The sequence below is a fragment of the Tupaia chinensis genome, unplaced genomic scaffold (assembly GCF_000334495.1).
Source record: "Tupaia chinensis unplaced genomic scaffold, TupChi_1.0 Scaffold000601_1, whole genome shotgun sequence".
Classification (NCBI taxonomy): domain Eukaryota; kingdom Metazoa; phylum Chordata; class Mammalia; order Scandentia; family Tupaiidae; genus Tupaia; species Tupaia belangeri.
Window position 1 is genome coordinate 1129288 of NW_006160119.1, and position 8520 is coordinate 1137807.

At 44.5% G+C, this 8520-nt stretch overlaps 1 long non-coding RNA gene across 2 annotated transcripts in view; it reads left to right on the plus strand.

Moving 5' to 3' along the window:
- The window catches only part of LOC102476401 (uncharacterized), a 57120-nt gene that overhangs the window by 10996 nt on the left and 37604 nt on the right, over window positions 1-8520 (plus strand). For both annotated transcript variants that reach the window (XR_335997.3, XR_001371134.2), the window contains exon 2: window positions 828-1009. This is a non-coding gene — a long non-coding RNA (uncharacterized LOC102476401). The remainder of the gene's footprint in view (window positions 1-827; window positions 1010-8520) is intronic.

The window sequence follows — 8520 nt, forward strand, 5'->3', positions numbered from 1 at the left end:
CACTGCTCTCTCACTGCTCTCTCACTGCTCTCTCACTGCTCTCTCACTGCTCTCTCACTGCTCTCTCACTGCTCTCTCACTGCTCTCTCACTGCTCTCGCACTGCTCTCGCACTGCTCTCTCACTGCTCTCTCACTGCACGCTCGCTCTCTCACTGCTCTCTCACTGCTCTCTCACTGCTCTCTCACTGCTCTCTCACTGCTCTCTCACTGCTCTCGCACTGCTCTCTCACTGCGCACGCGCTCTCTCACTGCTCTCGCACTGCCCTCGCACTGCTCTCTCACTGCGCGCGCGCTCTCTCTCTCTCTCCCTCCCTCTTACCCTGTCCCTCTCTGGTTAAATTAAAATAAAGTTAAACAAAATAACTCTTCCAAAAAATTAAAAATAGTCATGTTGTTCTAGTTTTATTTGTACCTTGCCTTACTCCACAAAGAGTATGAGGCTTCTTGTTTTTGTTTACTTTTTCATTGTTTATTTGTGTTTTGTTTTAAGACAGAGTACCCCTGACATAGGGCGCTGCCTCCTTAGCCTCAGAGTAGCTTGGAAGCACACACCTCATTGTCTAGTATTTGGTTTATACCAGATTCAAACCGGGCCTCCAGGGTGGTCCTGGTGTCTTTAGAACATCTTAGCATGTGCCACTGAGGCTGGGCCAGCATCGGGTTTTTGACATCAGGTTTGATAGTTGGCGTTTTTATAAACCTGTGTGATAAAGGAGTACGTGGTCCTTTAAGGTTTAAAAACTAACACTTAGAAATAGTTATATTGAAATATTTCTTCAATTAATCAATGTCTTTTTTTTTTTTTAACTTATTTCCTTCCTTCCAGAGAGAGACATAGACAAGTTCCTCAGCAGAGTCTTCACACAGTGTAGCTGGCATGTCAAGGTCGACCCAGGACGTGGACCCAGAGCCCCTACACGGGCTGCAGCACCCCAGTTACCTGAGCCGCCGTGCCTGGACCGAACGTTGTCTTCTAAAGGCTCTTTTAGCATTGTTTAAAGATCAAAGGTTAGTCGTGAAGGACTTTTGCCTAGCTTCTAGAAGATAAATTATCGTTTGTTTTTTTTTTTAAGTTGAACCTTTTAAAAACATTTTAAGACACAACGTTATGTTTTTATAAACTAATCTACTCTAACAGGAGTATTTTTCCTCTTATAAGACAAAGAACAAACTAAGTGTCAAGTTTGGTGAAATATAGTTGCTATGCTTAGAATGTCCCCCCAGAATTAATGTAGTGGAATCTGGTTGAATTGTACAGGTATCAAAAAAGACCTAATCTGAGGAAAATGATTAGGCATCAAGATAGGAGCCCTGTGAGTCAGTCCTGGTGGGTTCTTAAGGAGAGGGATTGGTTCAGGCAGAGATGCATGGGCACAGGCACCCTCGAAATGTGATCCTCTCATGGCCTTGGGACCAAGAAGATCTTACTAAATGTGAACACTTGACTTGGACTTTCAAAACTATGAGCTAAATAAACCTTTATTCTCTTTTTTTAAAAAAGAATTATTTTATTTAACTTTATTTATTTATATATTTTTTCATTTAAATTTTACGAGAGAGAGAGAGAGAAGGTGAGAAAGCAAGCCACCAGGTTCTGGACTCGAACCGTAGTTGCCCACATGGTAATCATCCAGCGCCTTTAACCACCACACCATCTGCGGGCCCGTAAACCTTTATTCTCTTCAATTACCCAGATTGGTATTTTCTCTTATTAACAACAGGGTAAACTAGGACGACAGTTTTATTGCAAAGAGTGTCATGTGAAATTAGTGTCTATCAACTGCCTGATAGGATTCCTGTAAACGTGTTTGGGTCCGTATTTTAGCAGTGCTGGAAAAGTAAAAGTTGGAAGCAAGAATAAAAACTGAAGGGTTCAAATATGAGCTCTATCTGACTGGTACCTTACAGATGTCGTATTGCCCACAAGTCTATAGTCCCTGCCACACGTGCTAGGATTTCAGACAGGAAAATGAGTAGGAGCAACTAAAGTAGAAAAGTTTAAACATACTCTCTTCTTTTTAAGTCTTTGCTTATTTCACTCATGCTAAAGAGCACCTGCTCACGAGAGAGAGACACTTCCGTGCCACAGTCCCCCCTCCCTAGCTCTTCAAACCCTCAGGGTCTTGGGCAAATATGCCTGCACCCAGTGTGTTTCTTATCCAGCCTGGAAACTCTTGCCGTTTAAAGGAGTTTATTTCATGTGCGACTCAGTTTCCCCATTCAGCAGATTCTGAGCCTGTGCTGATTTGGAGGATCTTTGGTATAGCTGTCCGTCTTCTGGATCGGAAGTGAGGACAGATAGACAGACGTACAGCTGAAAATGAGAGGCGGGCCGGCTCACGGTGTGGTGGTTAAGGTGGCTGATTTCACATGGCCAACGGCACCGTTTGAATCCCACACCGGTGACTTGGAAACACCCCTGGTGCCGATGCCGATGCCCATGTGCTCCAAGTCCTGAGAGATGGAAGAGAAGGGGCTGCAGCATGGCCAGCACCCTGGTGAGAGGGGTGTGTGTGTGTTGCGGGTGGGTGGGGGGAGGAGACAATACTTTCACACTTTCTCTCTCTCCCTGTCTTGCTCTCTGACAAAATCAGGTACCCTGTAGCAAAGTAAAGAAAATAGGAAATAGGAAAAGAAAGGAAGCGGAGTACGTACAAGTCCATGTCCATGTGGCAGCTCTGGACTGCATTCTTTCTATGGAAAACAAGAATGCAATATTCCGGGACCAGCAGTTAGCATATGGCTATGTTGCTGGACTCCCATGTAGTCGACTGCAGTTTGCATCCCAGACCTGGTGGCTTAAAACCCACGCTGGGCGTGTGTGTGTGCGTGCCCAAGATCCTGAGAGGAGAATGGAGGAATGGAGGGGAAGGGATTGCGGCGTGGCCATCCCCACTGGGGGGTGATTTCTCGCCTTGTGTCTCTGTCTCTCTCTGTTTGTCTGGCGAGCACACGTACCCTATAGCAAAATCCTCTCAAAAAAAAAAAAGGAACGCAATATTCCAACTTATGTAAACTCAGGATCCATCTTGAGGCTAAAATCCAACTTACGTAAACTCAGGGTTTGTCTTGAGGCTAAAATGTGGCATTTAAAAGATAACACTCTGTCCAGTTCCCAAGTTTACAGGGTTCACCTCTGGTCCCAACACACTTGACTATAGTAAAACATCATAAAATCTATTGAAAAAATTGATTACCTGGAAAACGATCTCATTATAAATTGTTTATTATAAAATAAGCTAGGGCTGGCAGGTGGCATGGTGGTTAAGGGTGCTGGACTCCCACATGGCCGACCATGGTTTGAGTCCTGGATGTGGCACTTTGCTTCCTCACTTTCCCTCTGTCTCTCGCTCTGTTCCCCCCTATCAAATTTAAAAATATATGAATAAATAAAGCTAAATAAAATAATTTTTTAAATAATAAATAAATAAATATAATCCACCTTTGACTTGCCACTTGCTTCCTATGCCCAAACCACAGCTTTCTATGGTGCTGTGAGACAAGACAAGAGATTTTGAAAGTTTTTTTAAGGGCTGAATGGTGGTTCAGTAGTGAAATGCAATTCTCTGCAAAGCAGGAAGAAAGCCAGAAATCACTCCCCAGGAGGGATGGCCACACTGCAATTCCTTCTCCCCTATTCTCCTCTGGGGACTTCGGGCACGCACACACATACTCCCAGCATGAGTTTCAAGCCGCCAGGTCTGGGACTTAAACTGCAGTCAGCCCTGTGGGAGTCCAGTGTCTTAATCGCTATGCTACTCACTGGCCTGAAAAATGTTTAAGTTTAAAAATGAACCTGTATCTCCAAAACCACAAAGAGGGTAAACTAGGAAAACTGGACCTGAATGAGAATAAGCTCTAATCGCTGCAAGAATGTTCAATATTGAGCACTGCCCAGGGCACATACAACTGCACACCTAAATTCTGAGCCCAGTAACCATATGCAATTCAGAATAACAGTGTTAAGGTGGTTGCTTCTGTGCATGTAGGAACGTGTGACATGGCTTTTGACGACATGCATAGCAATGCTCAGCAAAGGCAGAAGCACTGTAACTTACTTCCATCTTGATCTTTAGTCAGGGGATCACCCTATAGATCAAGGAATCAACTCTTAATTCTGAGATGAGACAGCTGGAAGACTGGATGAGCAGCAGGCCTTCGACTAGCCAGATATGTTAAACTGGTGCCCACCAGGACCTACGTCCAGCCTTGAAAGCGCGGGGAGGGGTGGTCGTCACAAGAGTTGAGACTGTGGGCCAGAGGCCTTATCAAGTCTGCAGCCCCAGCTGTGTTGAGAGGAACAGCCTAGCCTAGGCTCCCCCCATTTTAATACTTCCTCAATCTCACATCAGAAACATTTTCTGTCTTTCTTCATCCTGCTGCACACTGGGGCCAGAGAGAGCTCTGGGAAACCTTTAATTTCCTCCTACCTCCAAATGATGCGTTTTGTACCTGAAAGTTTTCTACTCCAACATTTTCTAGAGGTCAAATATCTTTTGCACGGCTTGCATCTTTGCCTGAACTTGGCCCATGTCCTCCCAGGCCCCCTGCTGGAATCATCTTTCTCTGCCGTGCTTCCTATTGTGAGGATAAATGAGAAAAAGGCACCAGAAGGCCATTGCGATAATAAATTAGAGAGGAAAGTGCAGGCACAGAGACAGCCCCAGGCTTTATGAGGACTCCGAAGTGGGCCCGGACAATCAGGGAAACCCAGCACAAGTGCCACTGAGCATGCCACATGGGACAGGGGCCCATGTCAGAGCTGCTGTGCAAGGCGGGTGACAGAGAAGGGGGTACGATCTGGCCATATGTTTTTGGAAACAGACAGTAGAGAAGGGGAATTCAAAGTTTGCAGGAAATGCAACATAAGCATATTATTAGACCTTTAGGCTAGAAGATTCATCACAACAATTAAAATTAAATTGGAGGCATTTGCAAAATGCCTTTTGGCAATTTCATGTTTGTTTCCTTGACTATAGAGGTAGTGCTTGTATAGCCCATATCAGAAGATGTTAAAAAGACTTTACTATTGCCAAATGTCCTATATCTGGGGAGCTGGAGAAATAAGACTATAGGGGTGGGCTGGGTGGGGTGCTTTCTATAGACTAGAAACAGTACATCAAAGTGCAGATTTGAAGTTTGAACAGGCCCAATTGGCCCCCATTCAAACGAAAGACTGTAAAGCAATTTTCTAAGAAACTGTTACATCACCACTAGGAGCATGGTACTCTCAGTAAGCAGTGCAGTGTCCCAGTCTTGGAAATGTGACAGGAAGCTTACGAACTAGGAATGGCATCAGGCCCTTCGAACAGAGTAAAGAGAACTCTCTGTTAGATTCCAAATGCTAAAGTACATCTTGTTACGAACATGATGATTAATCCTCAAATGTCTAGTCTCTTCCCGATCATTAGTCTTCGTTAGTGGTTCCCAAAGTTTGGTCTCTCTACCAGCAGCATCAGCGGCACTTCAGAACTTACTAGAAAAGCAGATTATTGGACCCACTAAGACCTTGCTGAGTCAGAAAGTTGTGGGGGCGGGAGCCAGCAGTCTGTGATCTAACAGGATTTCCCAGTAGCTCCGAATGCGTGGAAATGCTGAGAAGTCCGCGGCATTGCAGCCGCTGCAGCCTTTCCTTTGCTCCAGGTTTCTGCTACAGGACACCTGCACTCAGCAGAGAGAGACGAGGAGAGAGAAAGTGAGAAATCGCCCTCTACCTCCATTCTCCTCTCCGGGTTTTGGGAACCCATGCACACACACCAAGGGTGATTTTCTTTTTCTTTTCTTTTTCTTTAATTTTTTTTTTAAGGTTTTTGCTATAAGGTGCACGCACTTGCTGGAGAAACAGAGAACAACAATGAGAAAGAAAGTGAAAAATCAACCCCCAGAGGAGGCGATCACACCACAATCCCTTCTCCTCCATTCTCTTCCTGGGAGTTTAGGCTTTCATGCACACACACACCCTGCGCGAGTTTCAAGCTGCCAGGTCCAGGACTTGAACTGTGGTCAGTCATGTGGGAGTCCAGTGCCAAAACCACCATGCTACCTGCTGGCCCCTGTAGCCATCTTTTCTTATTTTTAATTTTTTAAAAGAATTATTCATTTTATTTATCATCATTATCATCAGTATTTAATTGCTCTAAGCCTGTGCACTCATTAGAGAGACAGAGAGTGAGTAAGAATGCGCATGTGCCTGGCATGTTTCTCAAAGACTTACGGGAACTCACGCTTGTGTGGTAGGCCATGTGGGACCCGGCTGCCTTAGTCACCAGGCCACTGAGCCTGCCTGAGTTTAGAATTCTTACTTTTTTATGTATTTGTGTGTACCAGCACCAGATTTTTTTCTTTTAAAATTCTTCAACTGCTTATTTGGTGATCGATTTCACTATGGCATTACTAAAATAAAACTACATGAGCACCTTCCTAAAGTAGAACACAGCCTTTTTAATTTAATTTTATTTATTTTTTTACAAGAAAATTGACAAAGCTAGCTATTATTTGGCGGTTCACACACCTGCTTGTTTCTATGATCTGATTCACAGCAAGTAAAAAGCTGTGTCATTTGGGTTTAAGGTAAAACCTATATGTATTTCCCCATTTCAGTGATCAGACTGCTCATTTTATCCCTGGAGAAGTGCCTGTGAAGGTAAAGAGGCCAGCCTGGCATCTGATTAAACACTCGGGTAACTCTTAGGGAATGAGAGTCACCTGATGCTGAACAGCCACCCAAACTACACCTTTGCAGGGCCGTGGGGTCGACTTAGCACCTCTATGTATGTAGTTCAGTGCGATCTTGACCCTACAGGTGAACAGGCAAGGTTTCACTCATTGCTTTTTGTAGCCGACAAAGCTTAGACTCGCACAGGTAAAGCCCCGTCAGTAGAATTTCTCACTACACAGTGTCAACTCCGGGGTCAAATCCGGAGTGCCATCTCTGCTTCAGTTCCCTGAAGCTGCCCAGTCCCTATTGTGTCAGGTCTGGGAGGCTGCCCTATTTGTTGAATTATCTTCCGCAGTTTACCATTTTGTTAAATTCTTACCTCTCAGCTCCTCCATGGCAACTCATTCCCGAGTCTAGGATACCTGCCCTGCAGCTCACCCAGCTGGACAGGACTGCACTAATTAAGGCCAGTGACATTCCTGGTCATTTTTGTCATTGTCTATGCCTATTCACTTGTTCTTATTTAACCTTCAGACACCATTATTAGGGAAATTGTGCTTCAAGAAAAGCTGTTCTAATATCCCTAGGGCTTATCTTCTCAGAGTAGAAAAGTACAGCCAAAATGGGAGTGTAATCTTATGAATAAATTACATCGGCCTTTTAGAAAGATTATTCAGTAAGTAATTGAGACATGATCATTTACATGCTCTATGGAAAAATCAACAAAATGCATATTAAAAATAATGTCCCAGGATCTAAAAGCCACAAAGCAGTATTAGGAATACTGACTTCATCTTTCCCATTAATTTTTTGTTGTTCCGAGTCTTGTCAAGCCAAAAAGAACAACGGCAAAGTTATAAGAAAAAATGGAAAGGCATTGGTCTCACAGAGTCAGTGTCCCGTAAAGGTCAGCCCCGCGAGCGGCAGGGCCAGCTGGAGATGACGGGTCTGCAGACCCTAAGGAGGTCAGTCTGAAGGAGTTTACACGGGCGACGGTGGCGGCAATAGTGGAGGGTCGTACGGAGATGGGGAGGGGCAGGGGCAAACCCTCGTGAGCAGAAGCACCTGTGGTGAGGGTAGTCTGTGCAGAGAATGAGGGCCATCCTGAGGAGCCTCCAAACCTGGAATTACCTAGAGAAAAAGGCCTGTAGAAGTCACCCATGGAGCCAGGAGAGAAAGACTGCAACCACCAAGAAGTCTGGTCAGCCCCATTCCTCCTGGTTCTTGTGTCCTTTTTTTTTTTTTTTTAAAGCATATTTTTTTATAGGGCACGTGTACTGACCAGAGAGACAAAAGGCCAGAAATCACCCCCCCAGAATTTTTATATAGCAATCTTTTTTTCTAGATAAACTATTCCCCAGTCTTTACAATAATAATTGCATATTAACCAGACTAGGGACAAGGGAACATAGATGGGTTTTAAATTTTATTTATTTTTCAGTACTGGGACCTTGTACTCGCTCTAGGTAATGTGAGACATAAGTATCATGCCTTTCATATATTCAATATAAATGAACAATTACAATGCTCAGTTGCCACATCAGTTTAATCAGTTTAATCAGTAGACAGCTATAAAAGAAGGAGGAACACAGATAAGAACATATTTTAGAATTTCTGATTAGGGGGACCAGCAGTTGGCGTAATGGCTATGTTGCCGGGGTCCCATGTAGTCGACCACAGTTTGAGTCCTGGACCCGGTGGCTTAAATTCATGCCAGGTGCGTGTGCGTGCGTGCCCAAGATCCCGAGAGGAGAATGGAGGAGAAGGGATTGCAGCGTGGCCATCCCCCCGGGGGATGATTTCTTGCTTTCTGTCTCTCTGTCTTTGTCTTTCTGGCAAGCTCACGTGCCCTATAGCAAAA